The sequence below is a fragment of the Arachis hypogaea genome, chromosome 10 (assembly GCF_003086295.3).
Source record: "Arachis hypogaea cultivar Tifrunner chromosome 10, arahy.Tifrunner.gnm2.J5K5, whole genome shotgun sequence".
NCBI lineage: Eukaryota > Viridiplantae > Streptophyta > Magnoliopsida > Fabales > Fabaceae > Arachis > Arachis hypogaea.
Genome location: NC_092045.1, coordinates 71,968,316 through 71,982,745, shown reverse-complemented (window position 1 = coordinate 71,982,745; position 14,430 = coordinate 71,968,316). Strand labels below are relative to the sequence as shown.

Genomic DNA, 14,430 nt, shown 5'->3' with positions numbered 1-14,430 from the left:
GTGTTTTGGACCGAAGCTTTCTTTGAAAGCTTGGCTGGCTGTGAAGCCATGTCTAATTCCTGGACCGGAGTCTTAGACTAGCATTGCATGATTCCTGGAATTCTCATTAAGAATTTTGATACCATTTTCCACTAAATTTTCGAAAATCACAAAAAATTTACAAAATCATAAAACCCAAAAATTTCTTGTTTGAGTCTAATGTGTCATTTTAAGTTTGGTGTCAATTACATGCATTCATTCATGTGTCTTAAGGATCTTCAAATAATTCTTGATGATTTCTTACTCTAATCTTTGAATTCTCTTGACTTGAGTGTTTATGTGTCTCATATGCATTCTCATTAGTGTCAGTAATATACAAACTGCTAAGTTTGGTGTCTTGCATGCATTGCTATTTGATTTTAGTTGTATTTTGATTTTTCCTTATTATTAAAAATCCAAAAATATTTTTAATTTGTGTCTTCTCAAGTCAATAATACAGAGAATTGAAGATTCAGAACATACAGCAGAGGAATTGCACAGAAAAAGCTAGGCGTTCAAAACGCCCAGTGAAGAAGGACAGACTGGCGTTTAAACGCCAGCCAGGGTACCTGGTTGGGCGTTTAACGCCCAAAAAGGTATAGTTTTGGGCGTTAAACGCCAGAATGTGCACCATTCTGAGCGTTTAACGCCAGGATGGCACAAGGGGGAAGATTCTGTTTTTCAATGCAATTTTTTTCAGGCTTTCAAACTTTTTCAAAATTAAATCTTTTTCAAATCAATTTTTCAATCAAAATATTTTTCAAAATCAATTTCTTTCCATTTTCAAAGATACTTACTATCAATTAATGATTTGATTCAACATTTCAATTATGCTGCCTTTTCTGTTGAGAAAGGTTTAATATTTGAATCATATCTTTTCTTGTTAGTCAAGTTTTTAATTTTCAAACTCAAATCTTTTTTTTAAAAAATATTTTTCAAATCATATCTTCTCAATCACATCTTTTTAAAACCAATCATATTTTCTTAACCACATCTTTTTCAAAATAGTCTTCAATCAAATCGTTTTGATTTCTAATTTCAAAATCTTTTTAAAAAATCACTTTATTTTTTTCCCACTTTCATTTTCGAAAATTAAGTAATGTTTTTCAAAAATGTTTTCAAAATTTTTACTTAATTTTCGAAAATCACTTCCCTTCTTCTCACCTCCTTCTATTTATGGAGTAACACTATTCCTTAATGCAAAATTCGAACTCCATCTCCTTTGATAAGTTCGAATTTTCTACTTCTGTCTTCTACTCTTATTTTCCTCTGACACTTCAAAGAATCTCTATACTGTGACATAGAGGATTCCACATTTCTTGTTCTCTTCTCTCTCATATGAGCAGGAGCAAAGACAAAGGCATTCTTGTTGAGGATGATCCTGAACCTGAAAGGACCTTGAAGAGAAAGCTAAGAGAAGCCAAAGCACAACTCTCTTTAGAGGACCTGACCGAATTCTCCAAAGAGGAAGAACACATGGCAGCCGAAAACAACAATGCCAACAATGCAAGGAAGGTGCTGGGTGACTTTACTGCACCTACTCCCGATTTCTATGGGAGAAGCATCTCTATCCCTGCCATTGGAGCAAACAACTTTGAGCTTAAGCCTCAATTAGTTTCTCTAATGCAACAGAATTGCAAGTTCCATGGACTTCCATTGGAAGATCCTCATCAGTTCTTAGCTGAGTTCTTGCAAATCTGTGACACTGTCAAGACTAATGGGGTTGACCCTGAGGTCTACAGACTTATGCTATTCCCTTTTGCTGTAAGAGACAGAGCTAGAACATGGTTGGACTCTCAACCTAAAGAAAGCCTGGACTCTTGGGAAAAGCTAGTCAATGCCTTCTTGGCAAAGTTCTTTCCACCTCAAAAATTGAGTAAGCTTAGAGTGGAAGTCCAAACCTTCAGACAGAAGGAAGGAGAATCCCTCTATGAAGCTTGGGAAAGATACAAACAATTAATCAGAAAGTGTCCTTCTGATATGCTTTCTGAATGGAACATCATAGGTATTTTCTATGATGGTCTCTCTGAACTGTCCAAGATGTCTTTGGATAGCTCTTCTGGAGGATCTCTTCATCTGAAGAAGACGCCTACTGAAGCTCAAGAACTGATTGAAATGGTTGCAAATAACCAATTCATGTACACTTCTGAAAGGAATCCTGTGAACAATGGGACTAGTCAGAAGAAAGGAGTTCTTGAGATTGACACTCTGAATGCCATACTGGCACAGAACAAAATATTGACTCAACAAGTCAATATGATTTCTCAAAGTCTATCTGGAATGCAAAATGCACCAAGCAGTACTAAGGAAGCTTCATCTGAGGAAGAAGCTTATGATCCTGAGAACCCTTCAATGGAAGAGGTGAATTACATGGGAGAATCCTATGGAAACACCTACAATCCTTCATGGAGGAATCATCCAAATCTCTCATGGAAGGATCAACAGAGACCTCAACAAGGTTTCAATAACAATAACGGTGGAAGAAACAGGTTTAGCAATAGCAAGCCTTTTCCATCATCTTCTCAGCAACAGACAGAGAGTTCTAAGCAGAATACCTCTGACTTAGCAACCATGGTCTCTGATCTAATCAAAATCACTCAAAGTTTCATGACTGAAACAAGGTCCTCCATCAGATATTTGGAGGCACAAGTGGGTCAGCTGAGCAAGAAAATTACTGAACTCCCTCCTAGTACTCTTCCAAGCAATACAGAAGAAAATCCAAAAGGAGAATGCAAGGCCATCAACATGGCCGAATTTTGGGAGGAAGAAGAGGCAGCGAACGCCACTGAGGAAGGCCTCACTGGACGTCCACTGACCTCCAATACGTTCCCCAATGAGGAATCATGGGAATCTGAGGCTCAAACTGAGACCATAGAGATTCCATTGGACTTACTTCTGCCATTCATGAGCCCTGATGAGTATTCTTCCTCTGAAGAGGATGAGTATGTCACTAAGGAGCAAGTTGCTAAATACCTTGGAGCAATCATGAAGCTGAATGACAAGTTATTTGGAAATGAGACTTGGGAGGATGAACCTCCTTTGCTCACCAAGGAACTAGATGACTTGTCTAGGCAGAAACTGCCTCAAAAGAGACAGGATCCTGGGAAGTTTTCAATACCTTGTACCATAGGCACCATGACCTTCAAGAAGGCCTTGTGTGACTTAAGGTCAAGTGTAAACCTCATGTCTCTCTCTGTAATGGAGAAGTTAGGGATCTCTGAGGTGCAAGCTGCAAAAATCTCACTAGAGATGGCAGACAACTCAAGAAAACAAGCCCATGGACTTGTAGAGGATGTTCTGGTTAAAATTGAAGATCATTACATCCCTACTGATTTCATAATCCTAGAGACTGGGAAGTGCATGGATGAATCCATCATCCTTGGCAGACCCTTCCTAGCCACACCAAAGGCTGTGATTGATGTTGATAGAGGAGAGTTGATCATTCAAGTGAATGAAGAATCCTTTGTGTTTGAGGCTCAAGGATATCCCTCTGTCATCATGGAGAGGAGGCATGAAGAGCTTCTCTCAAAACAGAGCCAAACAGAGCCCCCGCAGTCAAACTCTAAGTTTGGTGTTGGGAGGCCACAACCAAACTCTAAGTTTGGTGTTGAACCCCCACATTCAAACTCTAAGTTTGGTGTTGGGAGGTTCCAACATAGCTCTGAGCATTTTTGAGGCTCCATGAGAGCCCACTGTCAAGCTACTGACATTAAAGAAGCGCTTGTTGGGAGGCAACCCAATGTTTTATAATTAACTATTTTCTTTTGTTATTTTATGTTTTTTGTAGGTTGATGATCATGAGAAGTCACAAAATCAATGAAGAAAGCAAAAACAGAATGAAAAACAGAAAGAAAAACAGCACACCCTGGAGGAAGAACCCACTGGCGTTTAAACGCCAGTGAGGCTAGCTGTTGGGCGTTTAACGCCCAGTCTGGCACCATTCTGGGCGTTTAACGCCAGAAAGGGGCACCAGACTGGCGTTAAACGCCAGAAAAGGGCAAGAAGCTGGCGTTAAACGCCAGAAATGGGCACCAGCCCAGCGTTTAACGCCAGAAATGGCTAAAAACGTGATTTTGCTTGCCATTTAGTGCAAGGATGACTTTTCCTTGACACCTTAGGATCTGTGGACCCCACAGGATCCATACCTACCCCACCACTCTCTCTCTTCTTCACCCATTCACCAATCACCTCAACACCTCTTCCCCAAAAACCCTTCACCTATCAAATCCCATCTTTCTCTTCACCACTCACATCCATCCTTCATAAAACCCCACCTACCTCACCATTCAAAATTCAAACCACTTTTCCACCCAAACCCACCCTCAAATGGCCGAACCCTACCCTTCCAATTCTCCTATATAAACCCTCCTTCACTCCTTCATTTTCACACAACATACACACCACTTCTCCCCTTCTTGGCCGAAAACAAAAGCCATTCCCTTTCCCCTCATTTCTTCTTCTTCTACTCTCTTCTTTCTTCTTTTGCTCGAGGACGAGCAAACCTTTTAAGTTTGGTGTGGTAAAAGCATTGCTTTTTGTTTTTCCATAACCATTTATGGCATCCAAGGCCGGAGAAACCTCTAGAAAGAGGAAAGGGAAGGCAAAAGCTTCCACTTCCGAGTCATGGGAGATGGAGAGATTCATCTCAAGGGTGCATCAAGACCACTTCTATGAAGTTGTAGCCTTGAAAAAGGTGATCCCCGAGGTCCCTTTTTCACTCAAAAAGGGTGAATATCCGGAGATCCGACATGAGATCCGAAGAAGAGGTTGGGAAGTTCTTACCAACCCCATTCAACAAGTCGGAATCTTGATGGTTCAAGAGTTCTATGCCAATGCATGGATCACTAAGAACCATGATCAAAGTGTGAACCCGAATCCAAAGAATTATCTTACTATGGTTCGGGGGAAATACTTGGATTTTAGTCCGGAAAGTGTGAGGGTGGCGTTCAACTTGCCCATGATGCAAGGAGATGAACATCCTTACACTAGAAGGGTCAACTTTGATCAAAGGTTGGACCAAGTCCTCACGATCATATGTGATGAGGACAAGCCCATCACCAAGAAGAGGATGGAGCACACAAGAGACCCCACTCATCATGAGACCCCTGAGATTCCTCAAGGGATGCACTTTCTTCCACAAAACGATTGGGAGCAATTAAACACCTCCCTAGGAGAATTGAGTTCCAACATGGGACAACTAAGGGTGGAGCATCAAGAACACTCCATCATCCTCCATGAAATTAGAGAAGATCAAAGAATCATGAGAGAGGAGCAACAAAGACAAGGAAGAGATATTGAGGAGCTCAAGCACTCCATAGGATCTTCAAGAGGAAGAAAGAGCCGCCATCACTAAGGTGGACCCGTTCTTTAATTTCCTTGTTCTTTATTTTCTGTTTTTCGAAATTTAGTGCTTATGTTTATCTATGTTTGTGTCTTGTGATCATTAGTGTCTTAGTGTCTATGCCTTAAAGTTATGAATGTCCTATGAATCCATCACCTTTCTTGAATAAAAACGTGCTTAAATTGAAAAGGAAAGAATTGCATGAATTTTGAATTTTATAACAGTTTAATTATTTTGATGTGGTGGCAATATTTTTGTTTTCTGAATGTATGCTTAAACAGTGCATATGTATCTTGAATTTGTGGTTCATGAATGTTGGCTCTTGAAAGAATGATGAAAAAGGAGACATGTTACTGAGGATCTGAAAAATCATTACAATGATTCTTGAAGCAAGAAAAAGCATTACTATTAAAAAAAAAAAACGAAAAAAAAAAAGAAAAAGAGAAAGAAAAGAAAGAAAAATAAAGTTGTGATCCAAGGCAATAAGAGTGTGCTTAAGAACCCTGGACACCTCTAATTGGGGACTCTAGCAAAGCTGAGTCACAATCTGAAAAGGTTCACCCAATTATGTGTCTGTGGCATGTATGTATCCGGTGGTAATACTGGAAGACAGAGTGCTTTGGGCCACAGCCAAGACTCAATAAATAGCTATGTTCAAGAATCATCATACTCTACTAGGAGAATCAATAACACTATCTGGATTCTAAGTTCCTAAAGAAGCCAATCATTCTGAATTTCAAAGGATAGAGTGAGATGCCAAAACTATTCAGAGGCAAAAAGCTAAAGGCCCCGCTCATCTAATTAATACTGATCTTCATAGATGTTTTTGGAATTCATTGCATATTCTTCTCTTTTTATCTTATTCGATTTTCAGTTGCTTGAGGACAAGCAACAATTTAAGTTTGGTGTTGTGATGAGCGGATAATTTGTACGCTTTTTGGCATTGTTTTTAGTATGTTTTTGGTATGATATAGTTAGTTTTTAGTATATTTTTATTAGTTTTTAGTTAAAATTCACTTTTCTGGACTTTACTATGAGTTTGTGTGTTTTTCTGTGATTTCAGGTATTTTTCTGGCTGAAATTGAGGGACCTGAGCAAAAATCTGATTCAGAGACTAAAAAGGACTGCAGATGCTGTTGGATTCTGACCTCCCTGCACTCGAAGTGGATTTTCTGGAGCTACAGAAACCCAATTGGCGCGCTCTCAACGGCGTTGGAAAGTAGACATCCTGGGATTTCCAGCAATATATGATAGTCCATACTTTGCCCAAGATTTGATGGCCCAAACCGGCGTTCAAAGTCACCTTCAAGATTTCCAGCGTTAAACGCCGGAACTGGCACCCAAATGGGAGTTAAACGCCCAAACTGGCACTAAAGCTGGCGTTTAACTCCAAGAGGAGTCTCTACACGAAAATGCTTCATTGCTCAGCCCAAGCACACACCATGTGGGCCCGGAAGTGGATTTTTATGTCATTTACTCATTTCTGTAAACCTTAGGCTACTAGTTCTCTATAAGTAGGACCTTTTACTATTGTATTTGTAGAATTTGGTAGCTATCTTCATTTTTATGCTATCTTAGATCATTGGGAGGCTGGCCATTCGGCCATGCCTAGACCTTGTTCTTATGTATTTTCAACGGTGGAGCTTCTACACACCATAGATTAAGGTGTGGAGCTCTGCTGTACCTCGAGTATTAATGCAATTACTATTGTTCTTCCATTCAATTCCGCTTGTTCTTGTTCTAAGATATCACTTGTTCTTCAACTTGATGAATGTGATGATCCGTGACACTCATCATCATTCTCACCTATGAACATGTGACTGACAACCACCCTCTGTTCTACCTTCGATTGGGTGAATATCTCTTGGATTCCTGATTGCACGATGCATGGTTGATCGCCTGACAACCGAGTGCTCGCCTGACAACCGAGCCAACCATTCCGTGAGATCAGAGTCTTCGTGGTATAGGCTAGAACTGATGGCGGCATTCAAGAGAATCCAGAAGGTCTAACCTTGTCTGTGGTATTCTGAGTAGGATTCAATGATTGAATGACTGTGACGTGCTTCAAACTCCTAGCAGGCGGGGCGTTAGTGACAGACGCAAAAGAATCGATGGATTCTATTCCGGCCTGACCGAGAACCGACAGATGATTATCCATGCTGTGACAGAGCATAGGCAACGTAATCACTGAGAGGATGGGAGGTAGCCATTGACAACGGTGAAACCCGACATAATCTTGCCATGGAAAGGAGTAAGAAGGATTGGATGAAGACAGTAGGAAAGCAGAGAGACGGAAGGGAAGGCATCTTCATGCACTTGTCTGAAGTTCCTACAAATGAATTACATAAGTACCTCTATCTTTATCTTTATGTTTATTTCGTTCATCATCATGTCCATTTGAGTTTGCCTGACTAAGATTTACAAGATGACCATAGCTTGCTTCATACTAACAATCTCCGTGGGATCGACCCTTACTCGCGTAAGGTTTATTACTTGGACGACCCAGTGCACTTGCTGGTTAGTTGTGCGAAGTTGTGTAATGCCATGGTACTGAGCTACCAAGTTTTTGGGGTTCATGACCGGGATTTATGAGAGTTGTGAAAAGTATTGTTCACAATTTCGCGCACCAAGTTTTTGGCGCCGTTGCCGGGGATTGTTCAAGTTTTGAGCAAGCTTTTTGTCCGGTAACATCAGTGCCAAGATCCGGCAACAGCACCAAGTCTTTGGCGCCGTTGCCGGGGATTGTTCAGTTTGGACAACTGACGGTTCATCTTGTTGCTTAGATTAGGTATTTTTTTTTTCTTCAGAGTTCTTAAGAATGAATTCTAGTGTTTCAAGGTGATGTTCTTATCATCACCAAAGCTGATTGATCTTCATCAATTTAGCTCTTGAATGCAATGTTCTGCTGAAGCTTGGCTGACCATGTCTAATTCCTTTAGACTAAAGTTTAGACTAACATTGCATGATTCCTGGAATTCTCATTAAGAACTTTGATACCTTTTTCCACTTAATTTTCGAAAAACACAAAAAAAAATCAAAAAATCATAAAATCCAAAAATTTCTTGTTTGAGTCTAGTGTCTCATCTTAAGTTTGGTGTCAATTGCATGCATTCATTCATGTGTCTTAAGGATTTTCAAGTAGTTCTTGATGATTTCTTACTCTAATCTTTGAATTCTCTTGACTTGAGTATTTGTGTGTCTTATATGCATTCTCATTAGTGTCAGTAGTATACAAACTACTAAGTTTGGTGTCTTGCATGCATTGTTATTTGATTCTTGTTGCATTTTGACTTTTCCTTATTATTAAAAATCCAAAAATATTTTAATTTGTGTCTTCTCAAGTCAATTATACAGAGAATTGAAGATTCAGAACATACAGCAAAGGAATTATACAGAAAAAGCTGGGCGTTCAAAACGCCCAGTGAAGAAGGACAGACTGGCGTTTAAACGCCAGCCAGGGTACCTGGTTGGGCGTTTAACGCCCAACAAGGTATAGTTTTGGGCGTTAAACGCCAGAATGTGCACCATTCTGGGCGTTTAACGCCAGGATGGCACAAGGGGGAAGATTCTGTTTTTCAATGCAATTTTTTTCAGTTTTCAAAGTTTTTCAAAATCAAATCTTTTTCAAATCATATCTTTTCAATCAAATCTCTTTCAAATTTAATTTCTTTCTTTTTTCAAAGATACTTGCTACCAATTAATGATTCGATTCAACATTTCAAGTATGTTGCCTTTTCTGTTGAGAAAGGTTTAATGTTAGAATCATATCTTTTCTTGTTAGCCAAGTTTTTAATTTTCAAAATCAAATCTTTTTAAAATGTTTTTCAAATCATATCTTCTCAATCACATCTTTTTAAAACCAATCATATTTTCTTAACCACATCTTTTTCAAAATAATTTTCAATCAAATCTTTTTGATTTCTAATTTCAAAATCTTTTTCAAAAAAAAAAACACTTCACTTCTTTCCCACTTTCATTTTCGAAAATTAAGTAATGTTTTTCAAAAATGTTTTCAAAATTTTCACTTAATTTTCGAAAATCACTTCCCTTCTTCTCACATCCTTCTATTTATGGACTAACACTATTCCTTAATGCAAAATTCGAACTCTATCTCCTGTGATAAGTTCGAATTTTCTACTTCTGTCTTCTACTCTTCTTTTCCTCTGACACTTCAAGGAATCTCTATACTGTGACATAGAGGATTCCACATTTTCTTGTTCTCTTCTCTTTCTTATGAGCAGGAGCAAAGACAAAGGCATTCTTGTTGAGGCTGATCCTGAACCTGAAAGGACCTTGAAGAGAAAGCTAAGAGAAGCTAAGGCACAACTCTCTTTAGAGTACCTGACCGAATTCTCCAAAGAGGAAGAACACATGGCAGCCGAAAACAACAACAATGCCAACAATGCAAGGAAGGTGCTGGGTGACTTTCCTGCACCTACTCCCGATTTCTATGGGAGAAGCATCTCTATCCCTGCCATTGGAGCAAACAACTTTGAGCTCAAGCCTCAATTAGTTTCTCTAATGCAACAGAATTGCAAGTTCCATGGACTTCCACTGGAAGATCCTCATCAGTTTTTAGCTGAGTTCTTGCAAATCTGTGACACTGTCAAGACTAATGGGGTTGACCCTGAGGTCTACAGACTTATGCTATTCCCTTTTGCTGTAAGAGACAAAGCTAGGACATGGTTGGACTCCCAACCTAAAGAAAGCCTGGACTCTTGGGAAAAGCTAGTCAATGCCTTCTTGGCAAGGTTCTTTCCACCTCAAAAATTGAGTAAGCTTAGAGTGGAAGTCCAAACCTTCAGACAGAAGGAAGGAGAATCCCTCTATGAAGCTTGGAAAAGATACAAACAATTAATCAGAAAATGTCCCTCTGACATGCTTTCTGAATGGAGCATCATAGGAATTTTCTATGATGGTCTCTCTGAACTGTCCAAGATGTCCTTGGATAGCTCTGCTGGAGGCTCTCTTCATCTGAAGAAGACGCCTACTGAAGCTCAAGAGCTGATTGAAATGGTTGCAAATAACCAATTCATGTACACTTCTAAAAGAAATCCTGTGAACAATGGGACTAGTCAGAAGAAAGGGGTTCTTGAGATTGACACTCTGAATGCCATATTGGCTCAGAACAAAACATTGACCCAACAAGTCAATATGATTTCTCAAAGTCTGTCTGGAATGCAAAATGCACCAAGCAGTACTAAGGAGGCTTCATCTGAGGAAGAAGCTTATGATCCTGAGAACCCTTCAATAGAAGAGGTGAATTACATGGGAGAACCCTATGGAAACACCTACAATCCTTCATGGAGGAATCATCCAAATCTTTCATGGAAGGATCAACAGAGACCTCAACAAGGTTTCAATAACAATAATGGTGGAAGAAACAGGTTTAGCAATAGCAAACCTTTTCCATCATCTTCTCAGCAACAGACAGAGAGTTCTAAGCAGAATACCTCTGACTTAGCAACCATGGTCTCTGATCTGATCAAAACCACACAAAGTTTCATGACTGAAACAAGGTCCTCCATCAGAAACTTGGAAGGACAAGTGGGTCAGCTGAGCAAGAAAATTACTGAGCTCCCTCCTAGTACTCTTCCAAGCAAGACAGAAGAAAATCCAAAAGGAGAGTGCAAGGTCATCAACATGGCCGAATTTTGGGAGGAAGAAGAGGCAGTGAACGCCACTGAGGAAGGCCTCACTGGGCGTCCACTGGCCTCCAATGAGTTCCCTAATGAGGAACCATGGGAATCTGAGGCTCAAACTGAGACCATAGAGATTCCATTGGACTTACTTCTGCCATTCATGAGCTCTGATGAGTATTCTTCCTCTGAAGAGGATGAGTATGTCACTGAAGAGCAAGTTGCTAAATACCTTGGAGCAATCATGAAGCTAAATGACAAGTTATTTGGAAATGAGACTTGGGAGGATGAACCCCATTTGCTCACCAAAGAACTGGATGACTTGTCTAGGCAGAAACTGCCTCAAAAGAGACAGGATCCTGGGAAGTTTTCAATACCTTGTACCATAGGCACCACGACCTTCAAGAAGGCCTTGTGTGACTTAGGGTCAAGTGTAAACCTCATGCCTCTCTCTGTAATGGAGAAGTTAGGGATCTCTGAGGTACAAGCTGCAAGAATCTCACTAGAGATGGCAGACAACTCAAGAAAACAAGCCCATGGACTTGTAGAGGATGTTCTGGTTAAAATTGAAGATAATTACATCCCTACTGATTTCATAATCCTAGAGACTGGGAAGTGCATGGATGAATCCATCATCCTTGGCAGACCCTTCCTAGCCACAGCAAAGGCTGTGATTGATGTTGATAGAGGAGAGTTGATCATTCAAGTGAATGAAGAATCCTTTGTGTTTGAGGCTCAAGGATATCCCTCTGTCATCATGGAGAGGAAGCATGAAGAGCTTCTCTCAAAACAGAGCCAAACAGAGCCCCCACAGTCAAACTCTAAGTTTGGTGTTGGGAGGCCACAACCAAACTCTAAGTTTGGTGTTGAACCCCCACATTCAAACTCTAAGTTTGGTGTTGGGAGATTCCAACATAGCTCTGAGCATTTCTGAGGCTCCATGAGAGCCCACTGTCAAGCTACTGACATTAAAGAAGCGCTTGTTGGAAGGCAACCCAATGTTTTATAATTAACTATTTTCTTTTGTTATTTTATGTTTTTTTTGTAGGTTGATGATCATGAGAAGTCACAAAATCAATGAAAAAAGCAAAAACAGAAAGAAAAATAGCACACCCTGGAGGAAGAACCCACTGGCGTTTAAACGCCAGTGAGGCTAGCTGTTGGGCGTTTAACGCCCAGTCTGGCACCATTCTGGGCGTTTAACGCCAGAAAGGGGCACCAGACTGGCGTTAAACGCCAGAAAAGGGCAAGAAGCTGGCGTTAAACGCCAGAAATGGGCACCAGCCCGGCGTTTAACGCCAGAATTGGCACAAAACGAGATTTTGCTTGCCATTTGGTGCAGGGATGACTTTTCCTTGACACCTTAGGATCTGTGGACCCCACAGGATCCCTACCTACCCCACCACTCTCTCTCTTCTTCACCCATTCACCAATCACCTCAACACCTCTTCCCCAAAAACCCTTCACCTATCAAATCCCATCTTTCTCTTCACCACTCACATCCATCCTTCATAAAACCCCACCTACCTCACCATTCAAAATTCAAACCACTTTCCCACCCAAACCCACCCTCAAATGGCCGAACCCTACCCTTCCAATTCTCCTATATAAACCCTCCTTCACTACTTCATTTTCACACAACATACACACCACTTCTCCCCTTCTTGGCCGAAAACAAAAGCCATTCCCTTTCCCCTCATTTCTTCTTCTTCTACTCTCTTCTTTCTTCTTTTGCTCGAGGACGAGCAAACCTTTTAAGTTTGGTGTGGTAAAAGCATTGCTTTTTGTTTTTCCATAACCATTTATGGCATCCAAGGCCGGAGAAACCTCTAGAAAGAGGAAAGGGAAGGCAAAAGCTTCCACTTCCGAGTCATGGGTGATGGAGAGATTCATCTCAAGGGTGCATCAAGACCACTTCTATGAAGTTGTGGCCTTGAAAAAGGCGATCCCCGAGGTCCCTTTTTCACTCAAAAAGGGTGAATATCCGGAGATCCGACATGAGATCCGAAGAAGAGGTTGGGAAGTTCTTACCAACCCCATTCAACAAGTCGGAATCTTGATGGTTCAAGAGTTCTATGCCAATGCATGGATCACTAAGAACCATGATCAAAGTGTGAACCCGAATCCAAAGAATTATCTTACTATGGTTCGGGGGAAATACTTGGATTTTAGTCCGGAAAGTGTGAGGGTGGCGTTCAACTTGCCCATGATGCAAGGATATGAACATCCTTACACTAGAAGGGTTAACTTTGATCAAAGGTTGGACCAAGTCCTCACGATCATATGTGAGGAGGGCGCCCAATGGAAGAGAGATTCAAGAGGGAAGCCGGTTCAATTGAGAAGGCATGACCTCAAGCCCGTGGCTAGAGGATGGTTAGAGTTTATACAATGCTCAATCATTCCCACTAGCAACCGGTCCGAAGTTACCATAGACCGGGCTATCATGATCCATAGCATCATGATTGGAGAAGAAATAGAAGTTCATGAGGTTATAGCCCAAGAACTCTATAAGGTGGCGGACAAGTCCTCTACCTTGACAAGGTTAGCCTTTCCTCATCTCATTTGTCACCTCTATTATTCAGTTGGAGTTGACATAGAGGGAGACATCCCTATTGATGAGGACAAGCCCATCACCAAGAAGAGGATGGAGCACACAAGAGACCCCACTCATCATGAGATCCCTGAGATTCCTCAAGGGATGCACTTTCCTCCACAAAACTATTGGGAGCAATTAAACACCTCCCTAGGAGAATTGAGTTCCAACATGGGGCAACTAAGGGTGGAGCATCAAGAACACTCCATCATCCTCCATGAAATTAGAGAAGATCAAAGAATCATGAGAGAAGAGCAACAAAGACAAGGAAGAGACATTGAGGAGCTCAAGCACTCCATAGGATCTTCAAGAGGAAGAGAGAGCCGCCATCACTAAGGTGGACCCGTTCCTTGATTTCCTTGTTCTTTATTCTTCTGTTTTTCGAATTTTAGTGCTTATGTTTATCTATGTTTGTGTCTTGTGATCATTAGTGTCTTAGTGTCTATGCCTTAAAGTTATGAATGTGCTATGAATCCATCACCTTTCTTGAATAAAAACGTGCTTAAATTGAAAAGGAAAGAATTGCATGAATTTTGAATTTTATAACAGTTTAATTATTTTGATGTGGTGGCAATATTTTTGTTTTCTGAATGTATGCTTAAACAGTGCATATGTATCTTGAATTTGTGGTTCATGAATGTTGGCTCTTGAAAGAATGATGAAAAAGGAGACATGTTACTGAGGATCTGAAAAATCATTACAATGATTCTTGAAGCAAGAAAAAGCATTACTATTCAAAAAAAAACGAAAAAAAAGAAAAAGAGAAAGAAAAGAAAGAAAAATAAAGTTGTGATCCAAGGCAATAAGAGTGTGCTTAAGAACCCTGGACACCTCTAATT

At 40.5% G+C, this 14,430-nt stretch overlaps 1 non-coding gene across 1 annotated transcript; it reads right to left on the bottom strand.

Moving 5' to 3' along the window:
• Nucleotides 1–1,896: 1,896 nt before the first annotated feature.
• On the bottom strand, nt 1,897–2,004 carry LOC112719262 (small nucleolar RNA R71). The gene has a single exon (XR_003161571.1). It is a non-coding gene; the product is annotated as a small nucleolar RNA R71 (small nucleolar RNA).
• Between the last annotated feature and the right edge of the window lie 12,426 nt (nt 2,005–14,430).